Consider the following 22,553-nt stretch of genomic DNA (forward strand, 5'->3'; position numbering starts at 1 on the left):
GATGACTGAGGCAGAAGTGACACATTCCTCAGGTCACCAGGCTTATGGGTTTGGGAATGCATCTTGACACCAGACAGATTTTGAATATTATAGAGAAAGATTAGCTGCTCAGATCTTGTGTTGTTGTGCCAAAGGTCACTTAGTCCCTCCCCTTTCAAGGAAGAGCCTGGCCACTTGCTGAGCACGACCCCCTGGGCTGGTTGCATAATAAATTTACCTTAGCATTTTGTTATCCTGTAGGTCATTAAAGAGGAGTTAGTCAAGAATAGATCTTAAAGGCCTTTTAATGGGAACAGGAATTAGGGAAATAAGGAATCTAATTTCAAGTATGCTTATGAAAATTTCCCATAGAAAGGTGAGTTTCAGGAGTGGCCTGAAACACTGACACATCATGGCAGGCATCTTGTCCAGTCTTTACAGATTACTCTGTAAAAATTCTCAGATGGCTAAACTCAGTTAGCTTCCACAGCTATAAAATTTCAAAGACCCTGATGAGCAAATCAGGGCCTTTTCTCAGAGAGGAATCAATACCACTGCATTTGAATCACAAGGAACCCAGACAGCTGATCTTTCCAAATTTTTGTTTGCATCAACAATACTCTTCAACACCTGTGAGACTCTGTTTTTATATTCAAATGTTCAAAACCTACACACTCTATACCAGCATTTTCCAATGGAACTTTCTGTGGTAATGGAAATGTTCTATATCTGTGCTGTTCAGAACAATAGCCCCTTACTACATGTAACCACTAAGCTCTTGAAATATGGCTAGTGAGGAACTGAGTTTTAAGTTGAATTTAATTTTGATTAATTTAAATTTGAATATTCACATGACATTGATGGCTACCATATTGGACAGCATGGCTCTGTACAATTGAGATACTATATACGAATACAGAGGAGAGTACATGAAATACATATTCTAAAATTATAAAAGTAACAAAATCTCAATAAATAAAAAGTTTTAAATGGACATATGTGGGGGAAAACCCTAAAAACACTCATATCTTAATATCTAAATATAAGTATTGTTAACATAGTGGCATATGATACTCTATTATTTCTCTTCAGTTTTATGTAAGAAGGGAAAATAGTGCAATATATAGTTAGAATGGTGAAGAGAATAGTATGAAAATCCCAGATGAACCTGGTTTTTAACTGATTATGATAGCTATGCCAGGAACTCTCTTCTGCATAGACAACGGGCCAGCTGGCTGCCTCTGTGGAGTGAATGACCCTCCTGTCCGCACATAAATTTCTTCCCCATAAGCTATTTATAATGTCCTACATTCCCACAGTACTTAGAAGGATGCATGTCTGTTAAAGGCTATATATTATACACAGTACATCATGACATTCCAGCCTTTAGCATCCTAGTGGGGCATTGTCTAGACTGTCAGACCTGGGCTCGGGGTGTATAAGGCAGGCTGGGCAGCTAACAGGCAGTATTTAGCCACTGGGACAAGCAAAGAGAGCACTAAAGAGAAGAGGGTGGACAAAAGAGAGATGGAGAACACCATCTTTATATTTTATTCTAGGACAGGGTCATATATACTAAAGACGTTCATTCATTCATTCAACAGGTAATTTGTAAGTAAGTACCTATTCTATGTCAGGGTCTTTCAGAGGAATATGGATATATTGGAACAAAGAGAGTCATATTCACTTCCTCATAGATTGAGAAGTCTAACACAGAAACAGAAATTAAGCAGTGGAATACATTTTTAAAAAAATATTCAATTACAAGTTGAGAAAAGTGCTATGAGGGAAACATGACATGCAGGAGAAGAGGTCCTCCATGGATAAGAATAGTCAGAGAAGGATCTTTAGAATGGTTGAAAAAAGGACCTTTATAGTTAGATATAGGAAGGTTGGGAAGGAGCTGGTTCTGTGAAGTGTGTGCGTGTATGTGTGCATGTGTTCACCATGCTGAAGAAAACATTTGCAGAGGCCTGGTAGTGCAGAGCTTGGAATATAGTGAATGAAGAAAAGATGGCTTGACCTGACATTAAAGAAGTCATCAGGGGGCAGATCACGTAGGTCACATAAGGGCTTCAGCATTTATTCTAATGGAAACAGAGAGATACTGAAGAGCTGTAATTAGGAGGGTGACACGATCATCAGCCCTTATTTTAGGTGAAGCACCATTCTAATTGCTGAGGATATAGCCTGGAACAAAACCATCAAGAATTCTTGTCCTTATGGAGCTTATGTTCTAGTGGGAATTGAAATAAAAGTAAAGTTGAGTTTGGAGAAATTGTTGAGATTTCAGCGATGTCCTTTGAGATGACTGAAGACACTCCCCGAGGCACATGTAGCCTGACAGGTAGGACTCTACCTGCGAGCCCCGCACTGTATCTGTCTACCGGTTCAGGGAAAGACTTTTCACCTGCATCTGCAGCTCCGCCTTGTCCGGAATGCTTCCTTTGCAAACCATTAGCATGGTTCCTGACCTGATAAGCACAGAGCTCCCTCCAGGCAAATCAACTATCTTTTGGTCTAATGGTATCTGAGGGCATAGTTCAGGTCTTGTCACTCATTTATTACCTAATTCAGATTAGTATGGGCTGAAAATGTCAAGCTAGCCAAAACTTAACTGTAAGCTAGTGGCAGTTAAATAATGAATACTTCCTGGAGGAATTTCATCTGTTGCTTAGGCTGCAAAAGAGACACAGCCAAAATCTAACCAGTCTTCTTTTTTTTTTATGTTATGTTAATCACCATACATTACATCATTAGTTTTTGATGTAGTGTTCCATGATTCATTGTTTGCGTATAACACCCAGTGCTCCATTCAATACGTGCCCTCTTTAATACCCATCACCAGACTAACCTGTCCCCCCACCCCCTCCCCTCTAGAACCCTCAGTTGAAATCTAACCAGTCTTAAAATGACTTTCAACTGATTTCTTGTAGAGAAGCCTCAGAAATTCACTGGGCCTATGTCCAACTCTGCCACAGACCAGAAGCTCATCCTTATCCTCATGACTGGCCATCACCACTCCTGGAAACACAGCACAAAATCCTAGTGAAACTGAGCATGACCTTCCAAGGAAAAGGACAGATGGCCAGTTCATGTCCCTTTTTAGATGCAATTTCTGGACCCAGGGAAATGATGTGAAGTTTTCTCTTGAGCACTCCCCATCATTTGGCTATGACCTTGAATACAAATTTAAGGGGATGCCAAAAAACCTTGAAATCAAGATATATAATACTTTAATACACTATTTTCAAACTCAAAATTAATGCAAAAAAAATCCATGATGGACAGAATATCATAATTTTAACTAAGGACAGTATCTGTTGGGGTGACTGCCCTAAGCTGGGCTTCAGCAGACCTGGGCCCTTCTCTAGCTGTGCAGCACCCAGTGAGTTACTTTACTTCTCTGTTCTCAATTTGCAGAGGAACAAACTGAAACCAGAGAGGTACTCATTCTTTCAAGGAGCTGTTCATTAAGACAGATTCACTTGGGGAAGGGAATTCATGCTCAATATCAATAATTTTTAAAATGCTGCCCGGAAATTCTAGTGTGCCATGGGGCTGAATGGAACTGGGCCAGGGATTGCCCTGGCTGGCCTGATAAATGAATTGCAACTAAAGTATAAGATGCTAAGAGTGGATTCCTATATTCCTCCTGCCACATGTTGTTAGCTCTCTGGCAGTCATACTCTCAGTTTAGGGCAGTATGACAACAGGGCAGGGAAGGATGTGGAAGGATGGAGCAATCTTCCTGGAGCTCCTACTTCCTCCCCATCATCATGCTAGGTACTTATCATTTGGTTTAATCCACCCCCCCCCCAACAGAGGAGGTCAGGACAATCACCTCCATTGCAGAGACGGGGAAACTAATATATTTACATAGGGAAGCCTTTCATGAAAACCCTCAACTAGTCTCACAAAACAGATTCATCCGATGGGGCATCGGACCTGCTCATTTCACAGACCCTCCAAAACTGCCCACTGAAATTCAGTTTTCATTCAAATAATTGGAGAGCCCCCACATTCCCCAGCAGCTTGAAGGTGAATGGAGCAGAATTCAGCAGAACAGAGGTTTAACAGTCTCTGGGGTCTGCTGAGGATGGGTTGTTTCTGGACAGAGATGGCACAAGAAGGTCTGTTGGGGGGTAAATGGCTCTAGCCCAGATCATCCCCCTGAGAAAAGATTTCCCATTCTCTCTCTCCCCATCCCCATCTCATTTTCCCCATAGTTAACATGTTTTGAGTTCTAACTCTGTGCCAAGTACTGTCCATACTTTGTATAATATGTTATTTTTAATCTTCATGACAACCCTAAGTGGTAGGAATGATTGACTCGGTGATGTCAAGTAACTACCTGGCTGCTTACCAGCTGGTAAGGAGCAGAGTTAGGATTCAAAGGTGTTCTTACCTGAGAACCTGCATTCTGATATATGGTATATATGCATACCCAAATATCTCTCCAGTGAGGAGCAGCTAAAAATGAAAAATGGTGGGCTGGTACAATCTTTTTAGTCAGCTGTTCAGAGTGTGGCCCAGTGGGTATCACTGAAGACCTAATATTTTCCCATTTGTAGATAACACAAAATTTCCACCATCTGGGTATTTTCCATTTAAGGAGACAGCATGTTTTACCTGGGTCCAGTGGTAGTTTACTCACAGCCCAAGGAAATGCTAGAAATTGAGAACTCTCTATAGTTTGTCTGACCTCAGTCCATAATTATGGAAGCTTACTTCTGAGCATACCAGTAACTTTCCACTCCAGGCTAGATTGGAAATATCCCCCACCTCCCAAAACCCAGTGTACATTATTCTTACAGCATCAGTCAGAACATACAAAATGACAAAAATGTCAGTAGTCAGAGCTTTTTCTTCCCTCATATTTAACTCAAGTGTACCCTTCACCTTTTGGCCCCATTTTCTAAAAAAAAAATAAAATTAAAACAAAAATAAAAAATTGGTACCCAGAGAAGATGCTTGAGGTCAAAGATCGTATCTGACTCACTTTTGTATCTCCAGCACCGAATACAGTACCTGACACAATGTAAGCACCCAGGAAGTATTTGACGAATGAATGAAAGCTACTCTGAATGTGAAGAAGGTGCTACTGAACCACCATTGATAGCATATAAGCAGAGACATTTTTTCTAGAAGTGCAGATGGACTTTCAGTAAGCCACAATGCACATCATCCTCTGCCTTGCTTCCTCTGGTTTTTCTAAACTGTTTCCCTGCAGCTGGATTTACTGACACATCCCCATTGTGGTCACAGGATTAACCTGCCCCACTAAGTCTGGAGTTAGTTAATCAAGTTGGGGACAGGAAGTGTATCAGTGGCTTAGGTGTCCACCACCTACAGGGGCTTAAGAATAGGACAAGTTCCCAAAGTTGGATTCTGAGTGCTCAGCAATCTCTGCTGGGTTCACCTCAACCCTCAGAGTCTGCTGAGGCATCTCATCAAATCCTCCCAACAACCCAGTAAGCCAGATATGTGTGTCTGTTAGGACTGGGTCCGTCTGCATAAAACAGAGCTCAACTACAGTAGATTAGCCAAACAAGAGTTCATTTTTCCCACATGACAAGAAGCTGCAGTACCATTTTCAGGGCTGTCCTGTGGCTCTCAGTGCCATCAGGGTCTCAGGCTTCCTTCAGCTTCCAGCCCCGCCCAGCTTAGCTTCTGGCTTTGGACTTCCCACTCACCAGATGGCTGTTTCTCTTTCAGTGTCCTGTCTGAATCTCAGGCAGAAAAAAGGGGCAAGGGTGAAGGGCAAATGCATGTGCCTGCTACATCAACCCTTTCCCCAGGTTTTCCCACAGCTCCTCCCAGGGATTTCTGCTTATATCTTAGCAAACACAACTGGGACTCTGGGGATATTAGTTTTCTAATTGATTACATTGTTTCTGAAACAAAATTGGGGTCCTCTTTGTAATGATAAAGAGGAGACAAGTCGGGCAGTTACTAGTGTCTTGTGCAACATGGCAGTATTTGGTGCTCCAGGGAAGAGCCCTGGGGGCCCATGCATTTGAGGGTTATGTGCTTCCTCCCCACCATTGGGTGACCCCGTCCACAGCACCAGGCTTCCATTGTTTCCCCTCTTATCACCCATCCTCCCTCATACCTCAGTCTCTCTCCTAACTAGAGTCTTGACCTGAAGCCTCACCACTTCCCAGCATCCCTCTCTCTCCCTCTCCTGCTTCTCCAACAGCCTCTCTCACCACTAGTAGGGTCCTTCTGTCTATTGACCAGATTTCCAATGCTGGTCACTGTGCTGCTGGGCCTCTGACATTAATGAGTGGATGGCAACACTGCCTGCAGTCCCTAGTTACCAGGCTGGATCTCCTTAAACTTGAGACTGTCCAATTCATCTCTAATTCTGTCCAGGAGATGACCCAGAGCCTGTTCCTACAGTCAGGTTAGTTTCAGTGCCCAGAAAGCTGGGGAAAGAGGATCTAGTTTCCTTGGTAACAAGGTTTGCAAATGCCTTGCATGTGGCCCCTCTTGAGGCTGGATATACTCAGAGCGGAAGAGAAGCAGCTTTCATTCCCCCTTCAACATCAGCTGACGACTGAAGGTATGGAGGATGTGGTTCCCCAGCATGCAAAGACAACATCTCTAGGCAGCATCACAGGAGGTAGGATTTGAGGGAGCTAAGAGGCATAAAGCTATCATCTAGGCTGACTGTTGTGCTTTAACCATGTGAAAGTGGGGTCCAGAAAGGTGGAAGTAAATTTTCTAAAGGGGGAGGAGCTGCACCCACCCCTATAGGATCCCAGCCACACAGCCGATGGGAAGTATGTCAGGGTGAGCTAGGAGTCTGAGACCTGCCAGTGGAAAACGTTCTAGAACTCTCTCCCAGCCTCCTTTACCCACAAGCAAACCATCCAACTAATTACCACGAAGGCAGATGGAGGGGACCTCAGGTGACTACAGGGAGAACTTTCTGTTCTAAATGAGGACAGCAGGGGCACCTGGGTGGCTCAGTTGTTAAGTGTCTGCCTTCGGCTCAGGTCATGATCCCAGGGTCCTGGGATCGAGCCCCGCATCGGGCTCCCTGCTCTGCGGGAAGCCTGTTTCTCCCTCTCTCTCTCCCCCTGCTTGTGATCCTGCTCTCACTGTCTCTCTCTGTCAAATAAATAAATAAAATCTTAAAAAAAAAAGAAAAGAAAAGAAAAGAAAATGCAAGCATTTAAAAATAAATAAATAAATAAATGAAGACAGCATTTTGGCAGACAACTGGGAAGACAGGAGCTTTAGGAAAGGCAAGTGCTGAGTGGTTGAATGGAAAGAATTTTAGACATTAATAGTTACAGGCACAGGGGCACCTGGGTGGCTCAGTCAGTTAAATGTCTGCCTTTGGCTCAAATCATGATCCCAGAGTCCTGGGATCGAGCCCCACTTTGGGCTCCCTGCTCAGCGGGGAGTCTGCTTCTCCCACTCCCTCTGCCACTCCTCCTTACTCTTTCTCTCTCTCTCTCTCTCTCAAATAAATAAATAAAATCTTTTAAAAAATTGTTATAGGCACAAATAGGGAAACAGGTCTAGAGCAATAGCGGAAATTGTTCAAAGATGTTGAGGGCTGCAGTAATGGAGGGAATAGTAATGGCAGCTAGTATTTGCTGAGCATCTACCATGGGGCAGGCACTATGCTGAATCTATTTACTTAATCATCACAACAGCCCTGTGAGTTTGGTACCAAAGCCCACAATCCCATATCTAAATTCCTTGAGGCCAAATGTGTTTCCAATTCTGAATTGTTCGTGTTTTAAGAAAAATAGTACAGTGCATGCATCGCATACTATGTAATGATTCCCAAGGGATCTGGGGCAGCACCCAGTAAGCAAGCACATTGAGATTTCTGCAGCAAATGGGCTAGACAAAGACCATAAAAACCCTCATGTCAATCTTGCCACCAAATAAGTATGGGTGCCCCACTCGTGAAAAAACTTTTAATTCCCAAGCTTTGAGGATTTTGGAGCTTTCAGATTGCATCATTATCCTCATTTTCCAGGGGGAAAACCCTGGCTTTAAAGAAAGTCTGGCTCCAGAGTTACTTTGTCCTGCTGTCTGGTGATAATGCTCATCTATCATATTTTATGCTTCCTATATCACTATAATGTATGTAACCAGATCCAGTCCTCATAGAAATGCTAATGAGTGGAAGCAGACTCTGTTGCATCTCTTTTTTTTTTATTTTATTATGTTATGTTAGTCACCATACAATACATCATTAGTTTTGATATAGTGATCCATGATTCATTGTTTTCATATAACACCCAGTGCTCCATGCAGTACGTGCCCTCCTTAATACCCATCACCAGGCTAACCCATGCCCTTACCCCCCTACCCTCTAAAACCCTGTTTGTTTCTCAGAGTCCATAGTCTCTCATGGTTCATCTCTCCCTCCGATTTCCCCCCATTCATTTTTCCCTTCCTTCTCCTAATGTCCTCCATGCTATTCCTTATGTTCCACAAATAAGTGAAACTATATGATAATTGACTTTCTCTGCTTGACTTATTTCACTTAGCATAATCTCCTCCAGTCCCATCCATGTTAATGTAAAAGTTGGGTATTCATCCTTTCTGATGGCTGAGTAATATTCCATTGTATATATGGACCACATCTTCTTTATCCATTCATCTATTGAAGGGCATCTCGGCTCTTTCCACAGTTTGGCTGTTGCAGACATTGGTGCTATGAACATTGGGGTGCATATGGCCCTTCTTTTCACTACATCTGTGTCTTTGGGGTAAATACCCAGGAGTGCAATTGCTGGGTCATAGGGTAGCTATATTTTTAATTTTTGAGGAACCTCCACATTGTTTCCAAAGTGGCTGTACCAACTTGCATTCCCACCAACAGTGTAAGAGGGTTCCCCTTTCTCCACAACCTCTCCAACATTTGTTGTTTCTTTCCCTGCCCATTTTTGCCATTCTAACTGGTGTAAGGTGGTATCTCAATGTGGTTTTGATTTGAATTTCCCTGATAGCTAATGATGATGAACATTTTTTCATGTGTCTGTTATCCATTTGTATGTCTTCTTTGGAGAAGTGTCTGTTCATGTCTTCTGCCCATTTTTTGACTTGATTATTTATTTTTTGGGTGTTGAGTTTGAGAAGTTCTTTATAGATCTTGGATACCAGCCCTTTATCTGTAGTGTCACTTGCAAATATCTTCTCCCATTCTGTGGGTTGCCTCTTTGTTTTATTGACTGCTTCCTTTGCTGTGCAGAAGTTTTTATCTTGATGAAGTCCCGAAAATTCATTTTTGCTTTTGTTTCACTAGCGTTTGGAGATGAATCTTGAAAGAAGTTGCTGTGGCCAATATCAAAGAGGTTACTGCCTATGTTCTCCTCTAGGATTTTGATGGATTCCTGTCTCACATTGAGGTCTTTCATCCATTTTGAGTTTATCTTTGTGTATGGTGTTAGAGGATGGTCGAGTTTCATTCTTCTGTATATAGTTGTCCAATTTTCCCAGCACCATTTATTGAAGAGACTATCTTTTTTCCATTGCATCTCTTTAACAAATGGGGAAAATAAGGTTTGAAAAAGTGATGTCTTGCTCAAGGGTATAGAATGGAGGGATAGAGGCTGAAGTCAAGCCAAAAGTGAGGTCTGCAGACTTCTGACTCTCCTGACTCCTACTCCTGTGCCATTTGGGCACATTCCTTAGAAATTATTTGAAGGAAGAGTAATATGAAGAGAATGTTAATATTCGTGATGTTTTGAAAAATAGGTTTGAAGTGGCAGCAGAATTAGAGTAGAAACATGGAAGCCTTTGCTAACTTTTGAACAAATTGTAGAAGACTCCTTATCTTCCCCAAATGCCACAGAGCAAGGTTCCAACTGGCCAAGTAAGGGGACATGACAGGGAGTGCATCTGTAGCCAGTCCACCTACCTCTCCCAGAACTAGAGCATTTTTTTTTGAGATGGAGATGATCCCTCCTGATATTAGGGTTATCTGAGGTCTCCTGCCTATCTCCAAGGACAGCAGAGAGAGAGGAAAAAAGAACAAAAAACAAAAAACAAGCAATGTCCTGAACCCTGGAGGGTTTGAGCAGGAGGTCTCTGCTGTCATGGCCCAGGGACTCCAGACCAAATGTCAGAAAGCCACAGCCACAGGGCATCATGAGAAGGGTGGTCTTCAATATTCAGGAAGGGGACAGAGGAACAGTCTGCAAAGTCAGCCCCAAGAGCAAATAGATGAGGGACATAGAGGATGCTGCCTAGCTCTTTGTGCTCAGAATATGTGTAGCCCCTAGCATGGATAGGAAAACAGGTTGGGTTGGGGGTCATGGGGAGAAGCAGGTGTCCCTGGAGAATCCTGGGAAGTGTGGAGAGATGAAGGACATGGAAGAACTTCAGTACTTTCCCACCTTCTTGCATCATCACATCATGGAGCATTATTTCCAGCAGAAATCTCTGGAGATGTTTCCACTACTGGCTATAGCTATAGTTTTTCTAAGATGCCAAATTGGCAGGTATTATTTAAGGGTCCCAAAAAGCCCCTCTGCCCTGACCTGCAAATATCTCAGTCAAATATCTCAGAGAAACTCCTTGGTACTAATGAATTCTCCAGAAGACACCACATGCAAAGATTTTGCCAAAGATATGGCTATGCACATACCATCCATCTGTCTGGAATGTTCTCCTCAGACTTTTCTGTTAAATTTTCATGCATCTTTCAAGACATTCCTTAGGTCCATGCCTCTTTCCTAGATACCCAAATAGCTTTCTCATATACACTTCTATTAGAACTATTGTCCCTCTGTAAAATTGTTACATGTTTACAGATTGCGCCCCCCCCGGATGGAGAGTATAATAATATAGCTCACTAAATGGGGCAGTGTATGTGAAATGCTTGGTATGAAGTAGGCACCAAGTAAATGTTAGCATTTTTTTTCTCTTGCCTTCTGTCAGTTCTCCAACCAAACTTTCTAGGATTCACTTTTTTCCCACCTGCTTCCTTATCACCACTATAATCCATTCCTCAATCACTTTAAGAACCCCCTAACTGCCTTTCTAGTTACCAATGTCTTTCTTTTAATAGGTCTTATGGGCTTCTGACTAATGAACTTCCCTAAGATATCTCTGTCCTTGCATTTCTCCACTAGTCCTCGTGATTCCTAGGTTCCTAGTGATCTATTGCACCAGCCCCAAATACCTAGCAATGTATCCAGCAGTAACATTTCGTCCTCCCAGTCATAAAACTCTTATTAATCCTTTTCAGGGGATCTAATCCTTAGGCACCAAACATGCTGTGCTAATGACCAGTTCCAGGACCTCTGTTCTTATATCTCCTAACCCACAGTATTCTTTCTCCACACCACCTTTCAAATCCTCCCTTCCAGGTTTAGATTAAGTTGGAAATCCTCCATAAATCAATTAAATTCTTTAATTAGTCAATTAATAAATGTGTATTGAGTCATGCAGTTGAGGGATGGGAATAAAAAGGAAAGTCTCTGGGCTCTCAGGAGCTGAAGTCCTCATGGAGGCTTGATGCTCACTCAGATCCAGTATCAACTTTTCGATAGAGATGCCAAGTGTAACCCATATTTGGTTGGCTCTCTCCATTACCTGATAATTTAGGACTCTACTTTCCTGGAAAGCTTCCCCTGAACATTTCTGAAAGTTGATAAAGGGTGTCTCACTTACGCTCATGAACAAGAACTTGGCAGCTTCTCTATCAGCTAGGGATACTTCTGTCTGCAGGTAATAGAACACTTGACAGTGTCTTAAGCAACAAAAACATGAATGTTTCACAACTCTCAGAAATCTAGAGGTAGGCGGTCAGACATGAAGCTTAGTATGAGTTCAGAGAATGACTGATAAGTAGCAAAGTTGACTACACTTGGGCTATTGAGTCTGCTATGGGTCCTTAAATTCTCCCTGACTACTGAAAAGATATTTTCCAGTGACTGAGGTAGGGATGTACATACAAGAGGAGATGGGAGTGATGGTGATAGGGGATCAAGTGGCCCTGTGTGGATGAAGGAAGAATATATGAGCAGGGATCTTATAGGGAATAAGTTAATCATTTAATTTTTTTAACCATGTCAGCTATGCTTGACATTCAACCACATTGGTAGTCTATTAAACACAAAAAATGAGGAAAAGGGAATACCAGCACATTTATTGCATATACTTCCTATCTTCTTTTTCTTCCTAGACTTCTAATTTCTGTACCTATATTTAAAATCCTAGTGTTCTTTGGTCAGTAATCAAGGCCTAAAGAAACAATGTCTACAGAAGGACTATCCACTGGTTGCTGGTTACATTGTTAGTGACATTGTTGCTAACCTACCCAGCATCCATTTCCTCCTTCTTTCTTCCTAACAGAATTTGAATGTTATTCAAGTATGGATCCAACCCAAAGTTGTCTCAGAGAAGGTTGAACCTCCTTGGATGAAGCTCAACAATGTCTTAAAAGACCCAAGCTCTTTGCAACCTTTTGCTTCACTGTCCATGGTATCTTGGCTTTTCATCCTCCTACTTATAGCCCATGACCTCTAGATGGCTGTCATCACTCCAGGCATCATGAGTAATTCAAAGACATGAAGCAAGTGGAAGGGTCAAGAGGCTTTCTCTTCTCAGTGCTTTGTCTTTTTATTCAGAAAGAGAAGCAGGCCAACTGCCTAGTTATCATATCTGGATTCCTTCCTCTAGATTCTATTGAACCCCAGTGGACTTTTACCCTTTATCAGGCACCACTGTCCCTCTTAGTAGGGTTGCTACATTTACCAATGAAACTACAGGACAACCAGTTAAAATTGAATTTGATAAACAACAAATAATTTTTAGTATAAATATGCCCCAAATGTTACATGAGATATACTAAAAAGCTATTTCTTGCTTATCTGAAATTCACATTTTTTCAAGATTTTATTTGTTTGTTTATTTATTTATTTATTTATTGAGCATTAGTGGGGGGGGTCAGGGGGAGAGGAAGAGAGAGAGAATCTCAAGCAGACTCCCTGCTGAGTGTGGAGCCCGACATGGGCATCGATCTCATGACCCTGAGACTATGACCTGAGTGGAAATCAAGAGTCGGAAACCTAACCAAATCAGCCACCCAGACACCCCTGAAATTCACATTTAATAGGGCACCCAATATTTTATCTGGCAACCCTTCCTTATGGGCACTGCCAACTTTCACCAGGTACGACCATCTCCCTAAGGAATTGATAGGATGGCCTTGAGTTCTCAGAATGCCACAGCACTGGGATTCAAATGAGAAACTTCACCTGAATGCCTCTCTTCACCATTCATTTCACACTCTATTAATGGAATCCCAATGAAGGTGGCATGGGGGCAGAAGAAAATGTGAATGACAAACACTATGAAGTACCCAGCATTGCTTCTTCCCTCTGAAGCCAAAGGTTTGGCCAACCTTGTCTGTCCACCTTGACTCTAACTTGGATGTGTCTTTACCAGGAGGCTCCAGCCCTGTTGTCTTGGACAGCATCTTTTCATTTCATGCAAATAGACCTATTCACCTGTCAACACAGACATGTCAGAATCCTAGAAGTAGACATGGCTTAGTCCCATAAGTAGACATGGCTTAGACTTAGCCATGGGACTAAGCCTAGAAGTAGACATGGCTTAGTCCCATAGCTGCATAAGACATGTGCTATTCAGAAGAGAGACAAACAAAGGCTTTGCCACTTAAGACCATCTTCATGGAAATTTGAATTTGGCTTGGTTCTTGAAGGAAGGAAGTGAACAGGTCAGCAGGCAAGAGGAGGATGTGAGTGGGAGATGGGAGAAAGTATGTTGTCTGGAGACTGTGAAGAAACCAAAACTAAATAGAGCAGGGGTGACTTGCTGTGGTGTCATGGAAGTGACTGAGTAAATTCAGGACCATATTGCAGAAAACACTGCAAGCAAGGAAGGGCAGTAAGTTTGATCTAGTAGGAAATAGAGAACCTTTAGAGCTCCCTGATCAGGATCAGTGACCAGATGAAAGCTGCATTTTCATATTGCTTCAGCCATAGAGAGAAATCACAAAACCATGCCTACGCACAAAACTGAAGTTAGAAATTGTTTTTCAAGCTATTAAACTTTGCAATCCAAAAAAAAAATATGTCAGATCACTCAACCTAGGCTTGTTTTTTACATTTCCCCCTTATCATTCCCTTGTGTAAATTTAAGTCCCTCAAAGAGAAACCCAGCATATTTTGTTGAAGGTATGCATTCCTTTGCCAGGTAGGAAATCTGAGCCTTTAGAGGAATTCACAATTTTTAGCTACATTCTTTAGTTACTGGACAAAAGAATAAGACCATCTAGTATTTGAGAAAAATGTATATTCTTAGATATTTAAGGTAACGTGAACTTCATCTCACGCACAAGGATGTTCCTGGGCAACTTTGATCATTACTAACTCTCTGATAGACACTTCCTTCCTCCTCGAACAGGGCCTTGTTTACAGCAGCATTCCCCACCTGCCAGTAAGAACAGCTCCCCCTTCACCCAACTGCCCTCCCACCCTGCAACACCCACAGGTTTTTCCTGCATTATTGCCCAAAGAAGTGAGTACACTTCTTTTCTAGTTAAACACTGTTCTCAGAACAGTACAGTTGATTTGACCCAAGGTAAACCCCTCTCCTTTTCACACGTTGTATCTCAGAAGGGCCCCTTCCCCTCCCCAGAGTCTGGTGACCTCTATTCCTTCCATACTGCTTTAAACCCTATCCTGAAAAGGATCTAATAAACTATTTCACACGAATACTTGGAGATGTTCGCATGGGGGTTGGGAGAAACCTGGAAAATTGAAAGACAAAAGAATATAATGCAACCCTTTTCTAAGACTTTTTCTTTTCTTCTTCTCCCCCCAAAAAAATTTTTTAGGCAGATCCAATCAGCAAGCAGCGCGCGCAAACGTCCTAGTCCAGGAAGCCTTGTTTACGCCCGGCGAAGAAGACCTGAAGTCCGTGGCACTGTGGTGATAAGGAAACTGAGGCACAGACAGTTTAAGTGACTTGCCCAAGGTCACACAGCTTTTTTTCTTATAAGGCTAATTATTACAAGGCATATGTCAGTGAATCAGCAAGATCTAGATCCAGACAGTACTACAGACATGGAAGATGTTACAAATGCTGAAGAAGAACTTATTAAAGAATGTGAAGAAATGTGGAATGATGTGGAAGAATGTCAGAAAAAATTATCACTTGTTGGAACTGAGACACTCACTGATTCAAATGCTCAGCTGTCATTATTAATTATGCAAGCGAAATGTTTGACTGCTGAACTCAATCAATGGCAGAAAGAAAGTCCTGGAATAATTCCACTGAATGAAGAAGTTCTTGTAACATTAGGCAAAGAAGAGCTCCAAAAATTGAGACATGATCTTGAATTGGTGCTCTCTACTATTCAGTCAAAGAATGAAAAGCTAAAGGAAGACTTGGAAAGGGAGCAACAGTGGTTGGATGAACAACAACAGATACTGCAATCTCTTAATGCACTACACAGTGAATTGAAACATCAGGTTGTGACATTTTCTGAATCAAGAATCTTTGATGAGCTGAAAACTAAAATGCATGATATAAAAGAATATAAGGAGAAACTCTTGATTACCTTGGGTGAGTTTCTGGAAGATCATTTTCCTCTGCCTGATAGAAATGTGAAAAAGAAAAAGAAAAACATTCAAGAATCAACTGCACAGCTGATAACACTGCATGAAATGTTAGAGGTTAAAAAATGGCCATACTTTAGTAACTAATCAGCCAAATGCTTTGCTTATGAAAATTTTACCATCATTCTTTTTTTCCTATTGGATTGAAAAAAATGAATCCAGATATAGAAGAAAGTATGGGATGTTGGAAAAAAGTACCTGTTAAACAGTGGAACATCTAATAATTAATTTGCAAGAAATTTTAAAGAAATAAAATTGTTATGCTTCGGAAAAAAAAAATTTTTTTAAAGGGGGAGGGTGGAGGGATTTCTTGTTGTTAGTTCTGTTTTCCTTGGAACTTTCCCACTATGACATTGACATGTTTGCTAGGCTGGAAATGGTCACCAAAGTTGTGATTCTTCCTAGAAAAACCGGAAGGAAACCATTTCTAAACTAAGTGAAACTCAAATTATGAGAGTTTAGGCATTAGCCATTCCGAGAAGACACTATTTCTTTAGGCCAAGAAGCATTTCCAGTATGAGGAACAGGTTCTGCGAAGGTCCATGTCACAGTATTCACAGGTGAGGGAGTAGAGTAAGCCTCCTTCCTTTTCCTGCCCTGGGCCACTCTGTTCTCCCTGGAGATGACTTTTGTGATCAGTTTCTTTGGTGTCCTCCTTCCAGAGATAATCTATGCATTTTCAAAAATATAGGGTTATTTGAAGTTCTTTTATTGGTTTATTTGGTTATTTTTGTCAGAGATATTACATTCACATGAGTTAAACAAGAACAAATATAAAAGATAATCAGTGAAAAGTCAACCCTGTTCTCTGTCATCTCCATGGTTTTTCCTCTCTGCATCACCCCTTCCCCAAAACCCATCAGCTAACTGCTTTTGTTATGTTCTTATGAATTATCCCAGACCTTTTAAAAGAACATATGAGTAAATACAATTCCATTTCTTCCACTCAAGAGATTCTTTAACTTGGGACTCTATAAAGACATCAAGAAAAATTATTTCAAAAAGCAAACTATGCATTAATGGAATTAACTATAAGCAGTTTATGAATGGTAAATTGAGCATAAATATATACAACAAACTACAAATAATAAAAAAAATTTAACTATATAAGGTTCCTTTGCTTCAGGATATTGTGATCACCTTAAAAGGGACCTCTCCTTTTTTTTTTTTAAGATTTTTTTTAAATTATGTTATGTTAGTCACCATACATCATTACATCATTAGTTTTTGATGTAGTGTTCCATGATTCATTGTTTGCGAATAACACCCAGTGCTCATTGCAATACTTGCCCTCCTTAATACCCATCACCAGGCTAACCCATCCCCCCACCCCCTCCCCTCTAGAACCCTCAGTTTGTTTCTCAGAGTCCATAGTCTCTCATGGTTCGTCTCCCCCTCTGATTCCCCCCCTTCATTTTTCCCTTCCTGTTATCTTCTTCTTCTTCTTTTTTTTTTTAACATATAATGTATTATTTGTTTCAGAGGTACGGGTCTGTGATTCAACAGGGGCGCCTGGGTGGCTCAGTCATTACGGGACCTCTCCTTTTAAATGTTTTATAAAAATCAATATCTCTAAGGCTGGGCCAATCAAAAAAGCTGCCAGCAGTACACCAAACCAGGTGTACCTAGTATATACCAGACAGGTGTGTCCTGCCCACCAGTGGCCTGTTTGCCCCTGGGTCGGTCTGTGCAATGCTGGGGACCAAGGTGATTTACCACCTAGGTCGGCTCTGTGGTTTTGCCCACCACACACAGGGGTGGTATTCATAAACTGCTGTGGCTCTGGGTGGGAAGAGGGGACTCTGCCCTGAGCCCCACCCTTCTGAGGGTACCTTTATTTGAGAGTTTCATAGATCCTCCTGACTCCAGCAGCCTGGCATAAGCCTAACCATTGCATTTCCTCTCATGGATGGGCTCTACCAGCCTACCATATAGTTTTGTAGGTTACTGCCTCATTGACCTACTCAGGATAATCCAACTGTAAGCTCAGGGACCTAGCTGTGTCCCACTGCATTTGTTCCTGCTGCTTCTTCTCCTTGGAATACCCTCTCTATGCAATCCTAATGTTTGAAGTCCCACCCATCCTTTAAAATCCAGTGCAAGAATCCCCTGAAAGCAACCCAGACTTCCCATGCAAAGGTATGTCTTGCTCTCCTCAACCCCTTACTGCTGTTTCTATCATACAATCGCATTCTGCTTATACCTGTCATTCCAACTATAATTATAAGTTGGAATGTTTTCCCCCTACCATCAGACTATAAATTTTGTGACTTTGGTTATTTATCTCTGTAGTCCCCATGGCATAGCTTAGCATGGTGCCTTAAATATTGTAGGATTTCAAGACACATTTATTAAACAGAATTGAATTGTTTGTTTGGTTTAACCCTCATTCATAGCCCAATTGAATGGTATTAGGGGTGTGGGAGGACGGGGGTAGTGCTGAAAATCTCATACTTGATAGATTAAAAAAAAAAAAAAAGAGCTTTCCAAGTAGATAGTACAGCAGGAGGTTAAGAATTCAGTCTCCAGATTTAGCATGACCTGAAATCAATCCAGATTCTGCACTTACTAGCTACAAGATCTCAAGCAAGCTGCTTGACTTCTCTAAACTGGTTTCTTCAAATGTAAAACAAGGTTGAGAATAATATATCTACTTTATAAAGGACTTAACACAGTACCTGGCAGACAGTAAGTATTCAATCATTACTATTTTTAGTAGTTTGTCCTGGGGCAACTGTCAGTTTCATCCATTTCTGGTCCTAAGGCTTTGACAGTAGCAGCTGAAGTCAGTTCTTTGAACCAATGCTCAGAGCACTTCCACTCCCAAGCTGCTGTTTGCTTGGAAAGAGGGAAATAAAAAAGCCATCAGTGAAATCTCAGTGAGCCTTCATTTCCCACTGGGGAAGCAGGATGAATAATAATTGTGCATGTTTTATCCAAGTCTATTCATTGGTTCAAAAATAAACATTCTCATTTCTAAACTGACACCAATACTGACAGCCACAGGGCACATGTTTCTATTTGCTATTTGGTACTATCCATTAGTATTCTTAAAATGTTATTTTTGAAAAATCCATCCATATAGCTCAGTAGAGTCTCAATAAGAAACAAACAATTGAACTTAAATATTAGGAAGTTTTCCATCATTTAACAAAGAAAGAGCACTCAGCTGACAAAGGACATGGAAAATTTACAATTTCTAAAGCAAAGGTCAGAGGTAGCCTACAAATACCATGAAGCCTTGCAAAAGTTCAGGAAGCAGAGAGTTAATGACTGGAACCTGCTTGTCTGTCATGCTGGAAATTTCCACTGCTTGTTTTGTTGGCTGTGGAAAGGGTTATACATGGAGAAGAGCTGTTTCCACGTGTGTGTGTGGGGGGGGGTGGGTGGGTGGGTGCCTTTTTCTTCATAAACCCTTTGCAATGCTGTGTCATGTTCTGTTTTCCTTCCAGCTTTCTTTGTCTTCCTGCCTTCTGGAGTCACCAGAGGGCTCTCTCCTGCTTCTTTATTGTATAACCAATGTCCTGTGGTACATGGCCTTACTCCCACTATCTGATCTATTAATATTCCCATTGCAAAGACATTATTAGCGATACTTGTTAATGAAATAGTTATTTAGAAAAATACAATAAAATACTTACTGACTCGTGGAAACAAAGAGAATACAAATCCAGGACATTTGACATTTTATGAAGAATGATAGAAACTCAATCCCTTAGAGCAGAAAGGGACATAAAAAAGCGACATTCGAATCAACCCCCTCCCCTTTTTTATTGTAGATGATGACAATGAGGCACAGAGAAAAGAAGCAATGTTCCCAAAGTCTCAAAGCTAATCACAAAGTCCGGCTTTAGGACTAACAATGTATGGTCAACCACATAAAAGATAGAAATAGAGTGGTTACCCACTGTGGTCATGGTCTGTAGTTAAGAAATAGCAAGACCCCTTTCCTCCGGGAGTCATGTTTGGGAAATAGGAATACCAATATGGCACACTGAAATCCTATTTGTGAAGCAGCACCGCTAAAACAAACATTGCAGAACTTAAATATCAAAGTAAGTGTGGATGAAGAGAATTGCTATGTCTCCTTGAGTGTCTCTGTTTCTTCTAGGAGCCAGGGGAGGATTAACAGCTAAATTGCAGGTGTGTGGGAACAGCTGAGAGTAGATGAATGACACATCCCGAAGCTGTGAGGGGCTCGTATGTCGGGGCTAACATGGGATCAATCTGAGGTAGAACTGTAGAGAAATGTGGCTAAAGGGAGAAAGAGTGACAAAGGAAGAGGCAGGAAGATGCCTGCTTGCCCTGCTGGTGCCATGTCTTGATCTTTGGGGGAATTTCTTGTAGTGTCTACAGAATTTCTGCTTTTCTCTCTGGGCAAGTATTACATGAAACATCTTCTGGGTCCTTTCACTCAGTCTTTAAAAAAAAAACACAGAAATTTATTTTTTCAGAATTCTAGAGGCTAGAAGTCTGAAATTATGGTGCCAGCATGAATGGGTTCTAGTGGGAGCCCTCCTGTTGGCTTGCAGATGTCTGCCATTTACTGTGTGCTCATATGGCTTTTCCTCTGTGTGTGTGTGTGTGTGTGTGTGTGTGTGTGTGTGTGTGTGTAGAGAGAGAGAGAGAGAGAAGGAGGGAAGAGGGTGGAAGAGAAGGGGAGGAGGGAGCATCCAAGCTCTCTGGTATCTCCCTTATAAGGGTACTAAACTCACCATGAAGGCCCTACCTTTATGACCTCATCTAGACCTAATTTTCTCCCAAAGACCCCATCTCCAAATACCATCACATTGGGGTTAGGAACTCATCATATGAATTTTGAAGGGACACAATGCAGTCTAGCACCAGTTCATGGAATTAGTGCTGTGCACAGAAAGATTTGCCTTTATTGGCTAGAAAGGGCAAGCTTGAAACCAACCAATGACTTCCTGAAAGTGATACCACGGGCACTGGGTCATCAGGGTTATTTACGACACCGCAAATGATTAAGTCAGGCGGTCACTGGGCTCCTTCTGCCTCTCAAAGCACCACTGCCCTTGTAACATGACTCCCTGCAGTTGAAGGGGAGATGGGAAGCCCTCCTGGTGGAGGGCAAGGGAGCCTTCTCAGGGCCAACTTCGCAGGATCACAACAAGGGGCCCTCTCAGGAAGCACATTCAAAATGTGAGCACATCCCAGGGCGAGAGGCACGTGGCAGGACAAGCTGCCTCTGAATAAGAAGGGCCCTGGGTGAGTGCTCCAGATTCTGTCTGTCACTGCCAGGCTCCATGCCTTCCTCAAAATCACATCAGGCACATCCCCAGGATGACAGGAAATGCCTGTGGTCTGGAGTTGTCAGGGGACCTGCATATTAACCTTTCCAAGACGATTTCAGACCTCCCTTCACCACCAAAGGAAAAAAATATTCACCCAGTACCACCACCACCACTACCACCCAGGTACTGAAGTCCCACCCATTCTAGACCCATTTCCTGCAGCTGACATTATCTCAGTTTTCCAGAGGAAAAAAAAAATGAAGCTCAGAGAGGTTAAGTGACTCAATAAAAGAAAAAGAAAAAAAAAAAGCAGGGGCACCTGGGTGGCTCAGTCGTTAAGCGGCTGCCTTCAGCTCAGGTCATGATCCCAGGGTCCTGGGATCGAGCCCCGCATCGGTCTCCCTGCTTGGCGGGAAGCCTGCTTCTCCCTCTCCCACACCCCCTGCTTGTGTTCCCTCTCTCGCTGTGTCTCTTTCTGTCAAATAAATAAAATCTTTAAAAAAAAAAAAAAAGGAGGCATAATTTGAATGTAGATTTTCAACTTGGGTGTGTTTGTTTTTGTTTTGTTTTGTTTTTTCTGCTCCCCAGGGAAGCTCTCATCACTTCAGTGAGGAAATCTATCAGGTTAGCTCTTGCATCTGAGGGGGACTGTGGATAAGCAGGGCAGGGACACTTTTTGTCATAGGGGCCTTAGAAGCATTATCTCAGCCTAAGCTACAGTCGGTAGGCTTCTGGGACACAGAGAAGAGTGGAGAGAGGATCTGGAGAGACAACTAGAAGATACCCAGTAGAGTGCTGTAATTGGAATCCCTGCCAGAATCATATAGAATGGGGGCAGAGCAGTTTTGCAAAGGAAAAGCACAACGCCGCACCATAAGAAGGGAGAAGAGGGGTGCTGAGCAGTCCACCATAACAAATGTCTTTTATCAACTCCTAGGGAAGGAGCCTGGGCCCAGGGGCTGGGCAGAGATAATTTTACAACCTGGGTGAGGATTCTGATGTCCCAAACCGGTCACATCCAGATGGAAGTCTATAGGGCTGGGAGACCTGGCTCTGTCACCAACACTGCCCACCACAGCCCACCGTGATGCCCTCTCCCCATCTCCACCCACACATTGCAGGGGCCCCTCTTTGTGCATGGTCATGTGCCCCATTGCTTTGCCTGGCCTTTCTTTTTACATATGCCTTGATTTCCCACCTAGATTTAAAACTGGCATCCAGTCTAAGGATCTACACCAAAGAGTTGTTCACTCAAAGCTTGGGATAAAACATTGTTGACTCTAGGTAGAAAAGGGTGTGACTTTTTTGCTTTACACTCTGTGTCTCCTTTTTTATTCTCCCATTAAATAAGCAGGGAAGACACAGAATAAAGTGGATCTGGGTTTTGGGGTGGTGAAATGGTATAGTTACAGTTAAAAATAAAAAAGCAGTGAGCTGAGCATCAAGAGGACTAGGCAGCTGCCCCAGCCCAATAACAAACTTGTGTGATGCCAAGTCACTCAACCTGTGTCTTAGTTTCCCTTCACCACTAATTGAAGTGCTTTGTGGATTATCAGCCTCGGCACATTGATATTTGGGCTGCATAATACTTTCTTATGCATTGTAGGGTGGTTAGCAGCATCCCTGGCCTCTACGCACTACCTGTCAGCCGCAACCTCCTCCCCACGCCCACAAATGTGACAGCCAAAAA

At 42.2% G+C, this 22,553-nt stretch overlaps 1 protein-coding gene and 1 pseudogene across 3 annotated transcripts in view; one reads left to right on the top strand and one right to left on the bottom strand.

Moving 5' to 3' along the window:
* The window catches only part of RANBP3L (RAN binding protein 3 like), a 268,002-nt gene that overhangs the window by 100,053 nt on the left and 145,396 nt on the right, over positions 1–22,553 (bottom strand). The gene's annotated exons all lie outside the window — the stretch shown is intronic.
* LOC118524451 (centromere protein K pseudogene) lies at positions 14,863–15,695 on the top strand (annotated as a pseudogene).

This window comes from Halichoerus grypus, chromosome 2 (assembly GCF_964656455.1).
Source record: "Halichoerus grypus chromosome 2, mHalGry1.hap1.1, whole genome shotgun sequence".
In the NCBI taxonomy this organism is placed as follows: Eukaryota; Metazoa; Chordata; class Mammalia; order Carnivora; family Phocidae; genus Halichoerus; species Halichoerus grypus.